Genomic DNA, 15019 nt, shown 5'->3' with positions numbered 1-15019 from the left:
CTCACAGGAATGACATTTAACTTTGCCTTTCTCTAACCCAGGTGCCACTCCTAATAAAGGCCACAGCCTTGGAATCAGGATGAAGCTGGAGGCTGAAGGAGCCCGGCCCGCTCAGGAAAGGGCAAGTAGCTGCCTTGGTGGGATTTGTCCCACATAACTCCGGACTCATACTTTGGTTTTGGTTTTCTTCATTGTAGCTGACTGAGAGGCTAACAGGCCATCACGAGGCCCTCCGAGGCAGACTCATTTCAGGTGCAACGTGGATTCCCATCACTGATCATGCAAAAGATAAGTCAGGGGCCACGGCCTGGAGATGGGATGATGGGAGAGTAGTGGATTGGGAGTTCTTGGGGCAGATTTAAAGATTAGCAGAGGGAAAAGCAATCTTCTCCAAGGGCCTCTTAGGACGGCTAAAGGGAGAGGCTCTACTTTTGATGGCAGCTTTCAGGCGGGCAGTGCAGAACAGCTCTGGTCTGTGTCTTGTTGTCCGGTGTGCTGTGTTCCCTGGTGTGTCTTTGGGGTCCCTTTTGCCTTCTCCCCTCGAGGCCCTCACCACAAGCATGATGTGTCGTGTTTCGTGTCCCCCTGTTTGTCACGTTCTGTGTCACGGGTGTCTGCACTTTTTTGTGCCAGAGCTGTTTTGCCCTGCTGCAATAGGCCTGCTGCAATGGGACAGGCCTGGGGAGTTGAAATTTGTAATGTGGGGTGTACATGGGCTCTAGATGCTATTCCTAGATTGACATAAGGTGTTTGCAGCTTGTGAGTTATCCTGGTGGTGTTTGATGTACTTTGTAACTTTCTTTCAGGTGCAGATGCATTCCATGTGTGGCAGAGGGTCAGGTTTAGGAGGTGCTGGTCCTTCCTAGGAGCGCGGTGAGTAGCAGAGTGGTGGGGTTTTGGCTGATGTGGTGCCAAGACCAGACACTGATGTTTGGTTTTCTTTAATACAGCTGTCTGGGAGACACCAGCCCGGTGCAAGCAGGGCTTTCCTAGGTGCCGATGTGGCCTTTCTTTGCACCTGAGACCAGCATCCCCTGATGTCGAGCGATAAGTGGAGGGCTACGGCCCACAGAGGGGATGGAACCAGAGTGCTGTTTTGGGAATTACTGGGAGAGGTTCTGGTGTGTCGGGTTAATGAACTTCTATGGTTTAATATAGAGGTGAAAATAGAAATAAATATACATTTAAAAATAAATATGAAATTATAGTGGTAGACATAAATATAGATAACAGATACTTAGATAAAACTATAATATATGGTATATAATTGTAACATTTTCATGTAGAGAAATGATAGTCTCTTATATATATATACACAAAGATATATAAATATACATAGTAAATATAAAAATATTTAAATAGAGTTAAAATAAATTGGGGGGTTTTATTAGGTTATAGGCCGGGGTTTTTAAATAAATGATAGAAATAAAATATCAATTCAGATATACAAATATATATACAAATGCAAATCTCTGTAACAATTTATTTAAAGAAATATAAATAAATGAAATCTATAATACAGAAAATATATATCTATTATTATTTTAGAAGGTATTCTCTCTAATATATATAATATCTATGAATAAAATAAATTAAAATATCCATATGAATATCATTTTAATTTTGAAAAATCAATTTACTTCCTACATTTTTAAATCTGGTTCAAATAAAGGGGCGTCCTTGCTTTTCATTTGGTTAGAGGCAGGAGTTTTATTTTAAATTATATAAGTAATATAGAAATGTGGATCTTAAGATAGAAATATGTAATACATATATAAGGAGAAATTGCTAAAATATGAATATAAATTTATATATAAATATATGTAAGTAATATGAAGAGTTGTAGTGTAGAATGTAAATAACATTATACGGCAATATAAATTATAAATGGGAATATAAATATAAAAATATGTGAATATAGCTTAAAAGAAAGGGAATGTTTTGGCTTTTATTTAAGTAGAGGCAGGGGTTTTATTTTGAATGTTCCAGAAGTAAAAATCTTGAGGCAGAAATATTTAATCAATATAAAAAATATGAATAAAAATATATAAAAATTCATAAATAACTACTCGCATGAGATGTCATATAGAATATAAATTTATTTTTAACTTGACATTGGTAAAGATAAATGTATAAGTAAGCAATAGACATTAATATACCTTATAAATACAAATATGAATATAAAAATTGAACTTTAGGATAAAGTCTATTTAAATATTGTTTACAACAAAGGGTTGGGGTTTTTTTTATTCCTATTGTGTTAGAGGCAGGGTTTTTATTTCAAATAATATGAATGTAGATATTATTGTTATTTATTTCTAAATATGGAGATATACAATCGAGATATAAATATATATATAAAAACACAAAATATAAAGAAATACCAATAATAGGAAGAGATGTAATGAAGAATACAAATAACAGTATACATAAGTGTACATTTTAAACGTAAATATGAATATGAACCTGAAAACTAGAATTTTAAAAAATATTTGAATACAGTTGAGAAGAAAGGGGTTCTTTTTGGCTTTAATGTGGATGGAGGCAAAGGTTTTATTTTAAATAATGCAAGTGTTACAGAAGTAAAAATCGTAACAGAAATATATACTTACTATGTAAAAATATGTATAAAAATATACAAATAAATTTAAGTTTTAGGGATATATGCAATATGGAATAGAAATGTATTTATAAAAAGAAATGTATAAATGGACAGTGTACATCAATATACATTGTAAATAGGAATGTGAATATTAATAGGAAAAAACTTTTTAAAAAACATTTAAATATTTTTTAAAAGAAATTGTTGGGTTTTTGGGGTTTTTTTTGTGTGTTGTATTTTGTTTTGTCTTTTATCCTATTAGATTAGAGGCAGAAGTTTATTTTTCCTCTTCCCCGTTGTTTTGGGGCATTTATTTCAGAGCAGTTTTCGGCGGGGGCCGCCCCTGTTCTTTTTCGCCGCCTTCCCTGCCCAGAGCCCCGAGGCGCGCTGCGCCCCCGGCTGGGGCGCGCGGCAGTGCTGCCGCCTTGTGGGCAGAGCGCGGTACTGCAGCCCTGCACCGAGAGGCCGCCACCTTGGGAGTGGCGCGTCACGGGTGTCGCGGACTTTTAATTGACCTTCTCAGCATGGCGGCGAAAAGGGCGGGGAAGTGGAGGACCGGGGTGGGTGTAAGTGGACTGCCTGCACAGAATACTGACGTCATGGCGGCTCCGACGGATTTTTCTGTGGCGTTTCATGTGTACCCGACACATGCTGTGGGCTCAGCGGCGCCGCGGGCGGGGTAGTTTGGCGGGTTTGTGCCAGGCATGTGGGTTAAACGCCTCGCTGTGCCGGGGTCCTCTGACGGCCGCTTTCGCGCCCTGAGGGAGCCGAGCCGGGCCGAATTGTTCCGAAGAGCCGAAGAGCCGAGGGTGGCCGAAAACACCCGAGTTGACCCGAAGGGCCGAGGGAACCGGAAATAGCCGAGTTTACCCGAAGAGCCGAGGGTGGCCGAAAACAGCCGACTTGAACCGAAGAGCCCAGGGCGGCCCAAAATCGCCCAGTTTACACCAAGAGACCATGATAGCCGACTGGAACCGATAGCCGAGTGTAGCCGACACTGGCCGCATTTAGACAATGTGCCCAATATGACCGAGTTTAGTCGAACCGTGCCGAGTTCGGCCGAAGAGCCGAACTGAAACGACTTTAGACCAAGAGCCGAACCAAGCCGAATTCAGCCGAGTTTCATTCAACAGAACCGAACAACGCCGCAGCGCTGTGCCTGCAGTGCGCCTGTGCAGGGGGCAGGGATCGCTGTGCCTGCAGTGCTCCGAGGGAGACAGCAGGGGGCGCTGTGCCTGCAGTGCGCCTGTGCAGACGGCAGGGATCGCTGTGCCTGCAGTGCTCCGGGACAGACGGCAGGGGGCGCTGTATAAAGTAAGTAGAAAATATCAACTCTCTAGAAGAAGGAATAAAAGCTCTATGTCACGTGCAGCAGTAGAAAATTTCAGGCTCCCAGGGAATAAATAGTTTTCTTTAAATCCTTTTCGTTTTGGAGTTTTTTTTTTTTACTCCCAGGTAGCCTGATAGTTTCTACTGCTGTTTTTTTATTCTAAAGCTAGAAAGGTAAACCAAGATCAGAAATACAAGAAAGGGAAAGGGAAGGGAAAGGAAAGGAAAGGAAGCGGGAGAGCAAGAGGGAAGGGAAGGGGTGAAAAACAGAGTGAAAAAAGAAAAAAGGGTTGGAGGGAAAAAGAGAGGGCGTTCGGGAGGAGCGGTGGTGCCTCAGGTCCTTCCCCGCCCAGGGGTGAAGGTCCCGTTTGATGCCCGGGAGGGACTGCAGGTCCCGGCGCTGGGGGACGGAGCCGTGGCTGTCATCCCGAGACTACAACTCCCGGCAGGCCCTGCTGCCGGCGCGGCGCGTGACGCAACGGCTGACGCGGCACATGACTGGCTGGCGGGCCAGGCGGGCGCGCGGGGCTGTGCGCGGGCCGCTCCCGCCGTCTCTCCCGCGCGGGGCGGCGACGCTGGACGGGCGAAGCCTCCGTCCGGCCGCCCGCACGGCGCCGAGCAGCGCGGAAGGAGCGTCCGCGGGGTTCCTCGGCCTCCCTCGGCGGTGCCGGGGGCGGGGGGCGGGGCGGTGCTTTGCTGCCGCGGGCCGGGAGCTGCAGGAGCCGCCCCGGGCGAGCACGGCGAGCACCTGTGCGGTTTTTTTTTTTTCATCTAAATCGGGAGTAAATATAGCTGAGTAAAATTAGCTTGGTTTTCTTCCTTCTTTTTTAACTGAATTGTTTTTATTAAAAATCCTATTTGAATGTGTTGAAAAAGTGGGGGTGTCCTGTAATATATTGTAGCTTTTCTTGTTTACAGGGTACTCAGAAAATACGTCTCCCTTAGAGTCCCACAGAAAGGTTCTCAGTGCGATCTCTATCAAGGTATGTATTTCCAAAGAAGTGATCCCTTTAGATATTTGCCTGTGTACCTTTTCCTGTTATTCAGAGCTTGCCTTCTGTGGGTTTTATGATAAACCTGTAAAACCGGTTTTGCAAGTCTTAATCGTTGAAGGCAGCATAGAGCCTGTTCTTGACCAGACAAAGGGAAAAAGTGTGACTTTGAGGCTGAACTTTTTCATTTGACTTGTCTTGAATTATTTAAGAATAGAGAGAACTAGAAAAAGAGAGAAATAGAATTGGTTATTGAGCACTCCTCAAATGCTCACCATGATTCAGTGTAGAGCCAAAGGGCGGGGTGATGGAACAGAACTCTGTGCTTTAGAAGGAAAGAAATTTAAACCTGACCTCCACAGAGTCTCACTAACTTCTGTTGTTTTAAAATACAAAATACGTTCAGGAAGTGTTGGAAGTTAGTATTTTGGGAAAGAAATGGCAGTTCCACAGAACATTGCATTTAACAGTAAATTGGAGGAGAGCCCAAGAGAAATTTTTCATCCCTTGATAGAAAAGGTAGGAAGTGACTTTTTTTGGTTTGGTTCTTTTTTCTTTATTATTTTCTGGAAATAAAAGTAATTAAGTATAGGTACTACTGGTCTGTTTCTTCCAGTAACAGGTGATAATAATAGTAGTAGTAAGAGTAAAAATAATAATAGAAATAATAATAACAGTAATGTAATACTACTTAAACTGTCTTTATCCATTGAACTGGCCATTTCAAATCAAAACTTCTAAACACAAATCAAACCATCATCCTTGTAGAATCTTTCACAGCAGTGGGCTAAAGATCCTGGTTTTGTTGACAGGATTTCTTGGTTCTGGAAGAACAAGAGGGAAGTAGAAGCCTAACTACTTCTAGCTCACAGACCCGTCCAGTGAACAGAGCTTTGTATTTTGATGGGCTTGTGATGACTTTGAAATCAATTGGTCATTACAGTAAAAAAAATTAATGTTTTTTTGAACGTGACAGCAGAAATAACTTTAAGCACCAACTTAATAATAATAGATCACCAATTTAAGTTAAAAATTCATGCTATACTATCAAAATTTAAAGGTAAATGATTATGTATTAGGTGATGGTATAAAGTGTATGTTCTAATGTGTAGGATGTATGCAAAGATACATACATACCTGAAAGTCCTTAGAGGAAACAAATTTTTATGTTTGCTGTCTGACTGTTTATCATACAATATTTGGTTTTATTTCGCAGGGCTCGGTGAATTTTAACTTTGGAGTCCTCTATGCTAAGGATGCTCAGCCTGCAGATGATGAAATGTTCAGTAATGGTGAGTTTTTCACTTTCTCTTTAATTGCTATGCTGATCTGAATAAGAAAAAAACAAAAGCAAGAGGAAAAAAAAAGGATGGTTTATTATTTTTTACACTGTGCTGCAGCTCTGCTTACCCAAGCTTTGGGTTCCTTCTGTCCCACTGGGAGTTGCCCAGTTTGGTTGCATCTGGTGAAATTCACCCCGAGACCTTACAGAAGTAGCTCAAACTACGTGAGAGCCATTTGCAGTTCTCTCCACACACCTGGAGAATGGGTGACGTTTCTGAGGATGTGGCAACTGTACTTCTATCAAAACTCAGTCTGTGAAATTTTTGGGGAAAACCCTTCTGTGTCCTGAAGGGCTCAAACTCTGCTGAGGATCCAGTTATCAGGTGCTCACCTGGATGGTTCCAGCTCTTAAAGTGAACACTTGTACTCTTGCCCTGTAGTTTACATCCGTTGTATTTTTGTTGTTTTGCAAGATTTTATGTCTTTGCAAAATATTGTGCATTTCGCTCTTTGGAACCTCTCAGATTGTTCTTTGGTGTAGCGCCACCTCATGGGACACTTGGCTGCCGTCCTAAAGGAGATGGTCTCTAGAATTGTAAATTCTGGAGAGTTTGTAAGTCTTCTGTCCCCAGGGAGCTGCCATGCTTTGTTTACTTTTGTTCTGTTGGTTAGGCGCTGCTTCTCATTGCAAGTATGAATTTCAAACTACCCTGTTCTCTTTTTAACTGTTTTCCTGGTTCTCTCCGTACGGCAGGGAAAGACTCTCGTATCCTTGTCTTCAGGCTCGGTGCTGTCCACGAAGATACGGAGACTAAAAAAATCATAAGAAGCGAAATATGACTGCAGGGAAAACAAGCTGGAGAGAACAAAAGGTGATATTGTTATCCTTACCCTGTGTTAGAAACATCCACTGTGCTTTGATGCTGGCAGCTGCCAGGGGCTTGTTAGCTCTTTGTAGGCAGGTGTAGGTGTTCGCTTGTAGGTTTTTTCTCTGGACAAGTCAATTCAAACTTTGCTAAGCTTATATTTGCAGATTACTCTCTAGCACAGTCCAGCATGACATTTTTGAATGCTGTAAAAAAAAACATGTTACTTGGAAATTGCTAATGATGAGAAGCTTTAGGGGAAAATAAGATTTCAGGGTTGGGAGACGTGAGAAGAATTTTGTGGGGATGTTAGACTGAAGTAAAGCACACTTGAGGCTGGACTGGCACGCTGGCAGGTCCCCTATTAAACAGTAGTGCTGAGATTAGCCTGGGGGTTGCCCATTGTTTCTGTAGAAATCAGTGTTTCCTGGTCTTCAGAAGTAAGCTGCTTTGAAAAGCTGGAAGGTGCAGCATGGTGACAATCCGTGTGCTCGGGATTAAAAGTAGATTTCAGAATGGTCCTAGGCTTTTGTCTTTTCCTCGAAGCCGATGTAATCCTATTGAGGAGCTTTTAATTCTGTGCTGCCACGTCATCGGTCAGGGCCCTGTCGTACTAATCGTCATACAGATACAAAACAAAAAATCGGACCCTGTCCCAACCACTTAGAGCCCAGAACACGATTTCCTCGGGCTGCCGTTTGTGTGCCATCGGCACTCACCACGGAAGCGAGCTGGGGATTGTTGCAGCTGCTGGGAACAAACCGCTCCTCGTCACACAGGAACGGAATTGGGACGACGCCTCGGCCAGCCCCTCTCTGCCATCGTCTCCTGAATCTGCAGCAGAGCAGTTCCGGTCCATCCGGGCACGTGTAATCCAGTTCCCGATGATCTGAGCGCACGGAGCAGCGCTCCGCTGCCGTGGGGGGCTCAGGGAAGGCAGAGTGTGCATTGTCATCTTCCTGAACCTGCAGACGAATCCCAGTGAGAAGCCACAGGGTGGAAATCAGTCGCATATATGCTAAACGAAACTTGCAGGTTTTTTTTTAAGAATTGTTTCTGCTTGTTCTTTTTTGTGCTTCAGCGCTTAGAAAACCTCTCTTTAAAATCAGGTCAGTTCATCAGTTGAACCTTTGTTTGCAGACCCTCAGTGAGCAGAATTTGTTGCAGACTCAGTGCACGCTGTGCCGGCCTCCCGGGAGTGTGAGGGGCTCACGTGTGCTGCTTTTTGCTTTAGGACGCTCTGAGGTATTTATTCCTTTTGGGATACATGATGAGAATTGCCAAGAGACGTAGTTACAAGGTATGACATGGGGAAAAAGCCTGTGTGGTTGGAACGTTGTTGCTGTCAAAAGTTAATTTTTCCTTCTTTCTTAGCCAGTAGTTAGCTTTTTGCTTAATTTTTGTGGTATCATTATTTTATTGTTTAAAAAATTCCTTCAAAATCACTTTGGTGGTTGGTGTTGGCCACCAGTACCTTGTTCAGATTTGCCTATTTGCTTGTAGCTAAAATGTTCACATCTTGTTTATCATTCTATTTAAGAAACTGCTGCCCAGCCAACTAATAACTGAATATGCATCTGTCTGGGACACGGAGAGAGGATTTAGGTAATGTCTTTGTTTCCAGAAAAAAGTTCCAGTGTAGTTTCTAAATAGAGGAGAAGGGGATGAAGACGCGGGGCTCTGATGCCATTGGGGCACCCCAAGGTCCCCAGGAGCGGGAGCCCCGCTGCAGTGCAGGAGCAGGTATGTTCTCATGTAATACTGAACAAATTATAAATATAAATATGACAATTATAAGCATGAAAATATTTTTTAATATAGTTAAACAAAGTGGGTTTTTTCATTTGTCAATAGGCAGTGTTTTGATTGTAAAAATTATAGCTACAAATAATATAAAGGGAGAAATCTAAGTATAGAAATAGAAATATATACAGATATATATAAAATTTAAACCTATAAGAAAAAATTAGTAAATACTTTCCTAGAATTTTGTATCTATTATATATAATTATGAATATAATGCATCAAAAGAAACTATAAATATAAATGTGAATATAATTATACAAAAGTATAAAAATATTTCAATATCGTTCAAAAGAAGGCTTTTTTTGTGTTTATTTGGTTAGAGACGGGGGTTTTATTTGGAATCATAGAAGTATTATGGAAGTATAAATCTAAATATAGAAATATACAGTCGATAAAGAAAGGTATTTATAAGAACACGACTGAACGACGCCGCCTTGGGCCGAATGGAACGAGCTCAGCCGAACCAAGGCGAGACCGGCCGAACCTGAGGGGCTCGAGCGAACCGAGGCCAGGCTTGCGAGGCTGCCTGAACGGAGCCGAGCTCGGCCGAACCGAGCCCGCCGCTCTCGTGCGCGCTAATTAGCGCGAGTGCTAATTAGCACAGCCCAATGAGCTCCTGTGCCACCCCGCGCTCCCGGTCGTGTCGGTACGAAGGCCGGGCCGCCCGCGGGACGCGGCAGCAGGAGCGCCCCGAGTCGGGCGAGTTTAACGTGAGGCGGCGCCGCTTGCCCGCCGTCGGGGGAGGCGAGCCGAGCCGAGCTCAGCCGAACGCGCAGAGAGCGGCTCCGAGTTGGGCCGAAGCGCGCCGAAGGGACGAATGCAGCCGAATGCGGCCGACAATAGCCGAGTTTAGCCGACAGTAGCCGAGTTTAGCCGAAGAGCCGACTGGAGCCGAGTGACTCCGGAGCGAGCCCAGCTCCCCCGAGCGCAGCCTCCCGGGCAGGGCGAGGCGCCGGGCCGGGCTCGGGGTGCAGCCGGGGCTCTGTGAGGCTTCCCCGCCTGTCCCTCTCTCTCGCCCTCCTTCCTTCTCCCCGTATTCGCCTTCTCTCGCTCCCTTTCCCCCATTCCCTCTGCCCCCACAAGCCCGGCTCCTTCCTGTCCAGCCCCTTCCCCGCTACTCCCTTTCTCTTCCCCGTTTCTGCCTCCTCTGTCCACCCTCCCTCTACCCCCCCTCCCGGGCTTTCCCTTCCCGTGCCGCTTTCCTGCACAGCCCGCCCTCCCTCGCCGCCCTTTGTCATGCCCTGCTCTCGCTCCTCTCTTCCGGTGCCCGCTTTCCTTCTTTGCCGCGCAGCCGCGGGGCTCGGGGTGCCGGAGAATGAAGGCCCGAGGGTATGGGGATTCATCCGTGGTGCTGTTAACACAGTCAGAATGGCTCAGTGACTCTGTGCCAGGCTGGTGTGGCCTCAAAGGCTGCCCCTGCTGCTGGCAGAGTGCGTGAAGCGTCTGCTGAGCGGGCAGCGGCATTCCCCCGAACACCTTCTCGCAGCAGGGACGGAGACGGACCCAGCCCAGCGCGTGGAAATGGATCTCTCCAGCTGAACGCTCAGGTGAAGCGAGCAGGGAGCGTGCTCAGCATGAACCAGGTGAGCTGCACGTCTCCAGGGTAATGATTCTTGCACCTTCAGAGCCACAGTGTCGCTGAGCTTTTTTTTTCCCCAGGCTTTCCATCACCTCTCAAACAGACGAATGCTCCCCTTGGAGGCTGCTGTGCCCTGGGGAGCCTGGCAGGTGGCCCCGTTGGTGAGAGGAGGGCAGCTGCAGGCAGGCAGCCCCCAGGAAAACACGGGAGTTTCAGTGGTTTCTGATGCCTGAGGAACGGGGAGATGGCGTGAGCTGAGCAGGAGTTAAGCACGGTCGTACAGAGGCCTGGCTGTTATGATTTAAGATGGCTTATTGAATATCTGTAGTTTCTATAGATATTTGTATATCTGTCCAAGTAGGATATAGAGCCTTGTGCAGGAGGAAAAGAACTCTTGATGTAAGATATGACCTGGGGGAGGCATCATGCCAGGCTATCCCTTCCAGATTTGGACGGCTTCAGTGTCTTGTGTGGCATGATGGGAAGTTCTGAAAATTAAGATTTCCTCTTTGGTGCGGGTCAGATGGGTGACGCCTGGCAGCTCGTGCACTGCCACTGTGCTAACCTGTGTGCCTCTCCTTCCCTCCCTGCTCCACAGGCAGCGCAACACGGGAGCAGCAGGGAGAGCTGGCTTTGTCCTGGAGGATCCAGGAGCTCGCGGTGGATATCTGAGCCTGCAGCTCCAGGCTGCCGCACGACGGAAGGGCTGCACACACCCAGAGCGTACAGGTACTGTCACAAACGTGGGCTGTGGTGGCTGAGCCCTCAGGAGCTGGCCGTGCCAGCTGGGAGAAGAACAGTAGCTTCCAGCCTTTTCTTTTGTCTGCGTTTCCCCGTGTTCAGTCAGTCTGATTACTTCTGGGCATTTGCCCAGCAGGGTGTGAAATGCTTCAAGGGCTAAAGGGGGAAAAAAAGGGAAACACAAACTATAATCCACACCTCAGGAGGGAGAAGACATCTGTCAGGACAAACTCTTAAGAGAAATGGGATGAAGAATACTTGTTTATTCAGTCTTTGGTATGTGTAGCTAGTTCAAAGAGGTCTCCCAGTCCTTCCCATTAGCAGAGCAAAGGAAGAGCAGCAAAGCCCTCAGGCTAAGCCATTAAAAGCAGCAGCAGCAGCAGCTTCGTGTGCTGGAGTGTGGCAGGCATTCCTAGGTTTGCTTTTTGGTTTTGCATCTAGCACTGGTAGAGGAGAGTTCTTTGCAAGGTGATAGTTCCAGCCTTGTATTGAAATGTGAGCAAAGAGGAACTTTGTCAGTTGGATTGGGGTTTATTCACAGCACTTGTAAACAGAGTTAACATTCAGATAACATGTGCAGGGAGTGTGTGCTGTGGGTTAGCACAAGTGACAAAGGAAGTGGGACAGGGACAGGGCACTTTTCCCTTCAAGGTACTGTCTTTCTCTGGAAGAATGATGTGAGAGCAGAAAAGTTGCAATGGCACTGCAGTTCCCTGCACAGAATATACCCAGGGAGGTGAAGCACAGCCCAGTGGTGCCATTCACCTGCGCCCCAACGGGGAGCATCGGTGAAGTGAGGAGGACTGAGGAGCTCTCCCCTTGAGCAATCACAACAGTCATGTCAACGAGTGTCACCCTTTTCCAGACCACTGGCATGTGCTTGGGGACAATAACCTGTGTTTTTTACAGCCAGGTCTTCTGAGCCGCTGCTCACTGCTCGCAGTGAAAAGAAACTTGTGTACAGGCACTCTGCAAAATTGCCACCTCAGATGCCACTGAAGCACAGCTTTGGCTTTCAGGCATCTCCCCTGCAAGCTGTCCCTTGCGGCGTTTCCGCACTGGATTCATTGTAAATTCATTCCTCCCATTTTTTATTTGTAATTTCCAATTGATATCGACTTTGACAGCCTCTTCAGGGCTCCCCAAGCTTCATACCACACCTAAATGCTCGTTTTCACTGCCTGAAGGGCTTCTCTCACCCGAGTGATTCTATGAATTTGGCCTGTACTTCAGCTTAAGGGGAAAGCTGTACATTGATTGCATTTTGGAGAAAAAGATTTGACCGTCCAGCTGTAAATTTATCTTGTGTTTTGCCTTCCAGGTTCGCTCGTATTGTAATTTGCAAATGGCACGGCAAATGCCACGAGAGCAGCTGGTGAAGGTGGCTCAGAAGCAATGACAAGAATGTGCTGCAAAGTTGGGTCCAGCAGTCCAGCTTCCCGACACGGTAGGGCAGGCACACCTTTTGATAAAGCATCAAACGCTGTAGTTTTTATTCTTGGTGTTTGTCTGCGCTCCCATTCTGATCACCCCTTGAAGTATTATTTTTCAAAATGATATCTAGGAGAGAAATCATGTTTATTCAGGGGGAGCCATAATTTTCATCTGTTCCAAATGCACCAGGTGTGTTTTAAGGCCTGCACACACAGCAAGAGCCGCAGAGCTTGTTGTGCAGTTTCCTGCAGCACTGATTTATTCTGTACTCCAGTAACCATGCCCCGGGCTGCCAGCCAGGCTCAATGCCAGGAGCGGGAGGAGCAGACCCCGAGAGGTGCTTTGGGTGGAGCCCAGCCAGGTTTCAGGCAGCCCGCAGAGTCTGCCCTTGCAGTCCACGCCGGTCTGCTGTTGCCATCTGCTGGAAAAATCCCTAATGGATATTTCCAAAGGTGGGGAGGAGCATCCGCTCCTGTCACGGACCTGCTGGGGGCTCTTTGCCCTCTGGCTCCGTGCGCTCTGCCCAAGAACAGCGTGTGCAGCAGGCTGTCACCGCTCTCTGCAGGGTGAAGCACCTTCAGCCAAGGTCAGTGCAAGAGCAAAACAATCCTGCCAGCAAAGCCTGCTACTAGAGAGGCAAACAATGATCCTTCCCCAAAGGAATTCATCCTTCTTCTCCCTTACAACTCTCCTGTGTCATCACACGGCAGAATGGTTTGGGGTGGAAGAGATGTTGAAAACGACCTAGTTCCACCCCTGTCCTGGGCAGGCTCACCTTCCTCTGGGCCAGGGTGCTGTGCTGTCGCAGATCAGGTGGCAGATCTGTGGAAATTGTAATGGTATTATTAAGGCGTGTCTCTTATTGCCTTGCCATTCGTGAATCCCGAGGCTGTCTTGTCCTAGTTTAGCTTTCTGATGTGGAGGAGCAGAACTGCCAGCTGATATGGATTTTGGTGCTCTCTGTGGAGTGACGTCCTGTAAAATTTCTGTCCCAGGAATGCTGTCACGATGGCTCTGCTCCATAAAGAATGACACGGCCTGATTGTCAGCAATTTTTGCTGCTGCACTAGTGTAAAAATGCTAAAATTTGAACACCGCTTATTATTTCAAAAGAGAATATTTTAAAACTGGAAGAGATAGCTGAAATTACGCCTGAAAGGTAGCAAGAGCAAATACATAGAATATTTCTCCCTGTTTGTAGATATACTTTTCATTGAAAATTATGCTGATGGGGATATGCTTTTATGTATTTAGTGACTTTACAGATTTATTCCCCGAGTTTTTTGAGTTCACAGAGTCATGGAATAATTCAGGTTGGAAGGGGCTCTAAAGATCACCTCGTTCGGAGCCTGCTGCCGTGGGCAGGGACACGGTTCCATGGACCAGGTCGCTCTGAGCCTGATCCCAGAGCACCAATGGGCCTTGGAACACTTCCAGGGATGGGGCAGCCCCAGCATGTGTGAGCAACCTGTGCCAGCCAGTTGCCAGAGGAGGAAGAAAGCCCTTCCCAGCTGGAGCAGAGGCTGCTGCAGCTTGGCGCAGCCTCGTGTCACCGAGCGTGTGAGGCAGAAGGGCCCTTCCCGTGGAGGGAGAACGGCACTGAAAGATCTTTTTTGGGAGGAGCGGAGCAATGGAACGCCAAAGCAGCCTTCAGTTCTTGCAGCAGGGTTGGGAACAACTGGAAGCAGGAGCAGAGCTGGCCTGGTGCCTGGCAGCTCTGCAGGCAGTGGGGATGGAGAAGGTGCAGTTGTCTGTCTTCTTGGCTGAGTCTTGAAAAATGAGGCACTTTTCTGTAGGTCCTTTTCAAGCATTACGTGGCAGTTGCCCCTAGAAGTCCGAAGGCAGCTGTTTTCTTAGCAGGAGGAAGTCAGGAAGAGGCAAAGCAGGCAAAGACATCAGATAAGTCTGGATAAAAATCTTGGCTAAGCTGTTTTTTCCCCCTCCTCCAAACAGGCAATTCTGAAGCGCTGAGCAGAGATCTGCCCCCGGGAGGCAGAGCAGAGCCGATCTGTGAGAGCTGACACGGGAGCTGTGGTGAGGACAGCTGCTCCCCTGCGTCGGTGTGGGACCTGCTGAGCTGCCGTTCCTGTGCTGGGAGTGTTTCTCCTCTCATGCAGGCAAGCCAGAGAGCTCCTAGGGAAGGAGCAGGTAAGGTTGAAGTGCCGAGATCTCCCCGGTAAGAAGTGCCGTGACAAAAGGAAATGGCCTCAAGTTGCAGCAGGGAAGGCTCAGATTGGCTTTGAGGACCAATTTGTTCACTGAAAGGGTGGTCAGGCGTAGGAGCGGGCTGCCCAGGGCAGTCCCCATTGCTGGAGACATTTGAAGCATGGCAAGATGTGGTGTTTAGGGACCTGATTTGGGTGGGGGCTTGGCAGTGCTGGGGCAG

At 46.8% G+C, this 15019-nt stretch overlaps 1 long non-coding RNA gene across 1 annotated transcript in view; it reads left to right on the top strand.

Moving 5' to 3' along the window:
• The window catches only part of LOC128933410 (uncharacterized), a 214442-nt gene extending 199826 nt beyond the window's left edge, over window positions 1-14616 (top strand). The window contains exons 3-4 of the long non-coding RNA XR_008482779.1: window positions 4850-4914; window positions 14587-14616. This is a non-coding gene — a long non-coding RNA (uncharacterized LOC128933410). The remainder of the gene's footprint in view (window positions 1-4849; window positions 4915-14586) is intronic.
• The last annotated feature ends 403 nt before the right edge of the window (window positions 14617-15019 follow it).

This window comes from Melozone crissalis, unplaced genomic scaffold (assembly GCF_028551555.1).
Source record: "Melozone crissalis strain CALT ecotype California unplaced genomic scaffold, PUWL_Pcris_2 ptg000009l_1, whole genome shotgun sequence".
Taxonomy (NCBI): domain Eukaryota; kingdom Metazoa; phylum Chordata; class Aves; order Passeriformes; family Passerellidae; genus Melozone; species Melozone crissalis.
The sequence above is the reverse complement of the archived record's forward strand: the minus strand, read 5'-3'. Positions and strand labels throughout refer to the sequence as shown.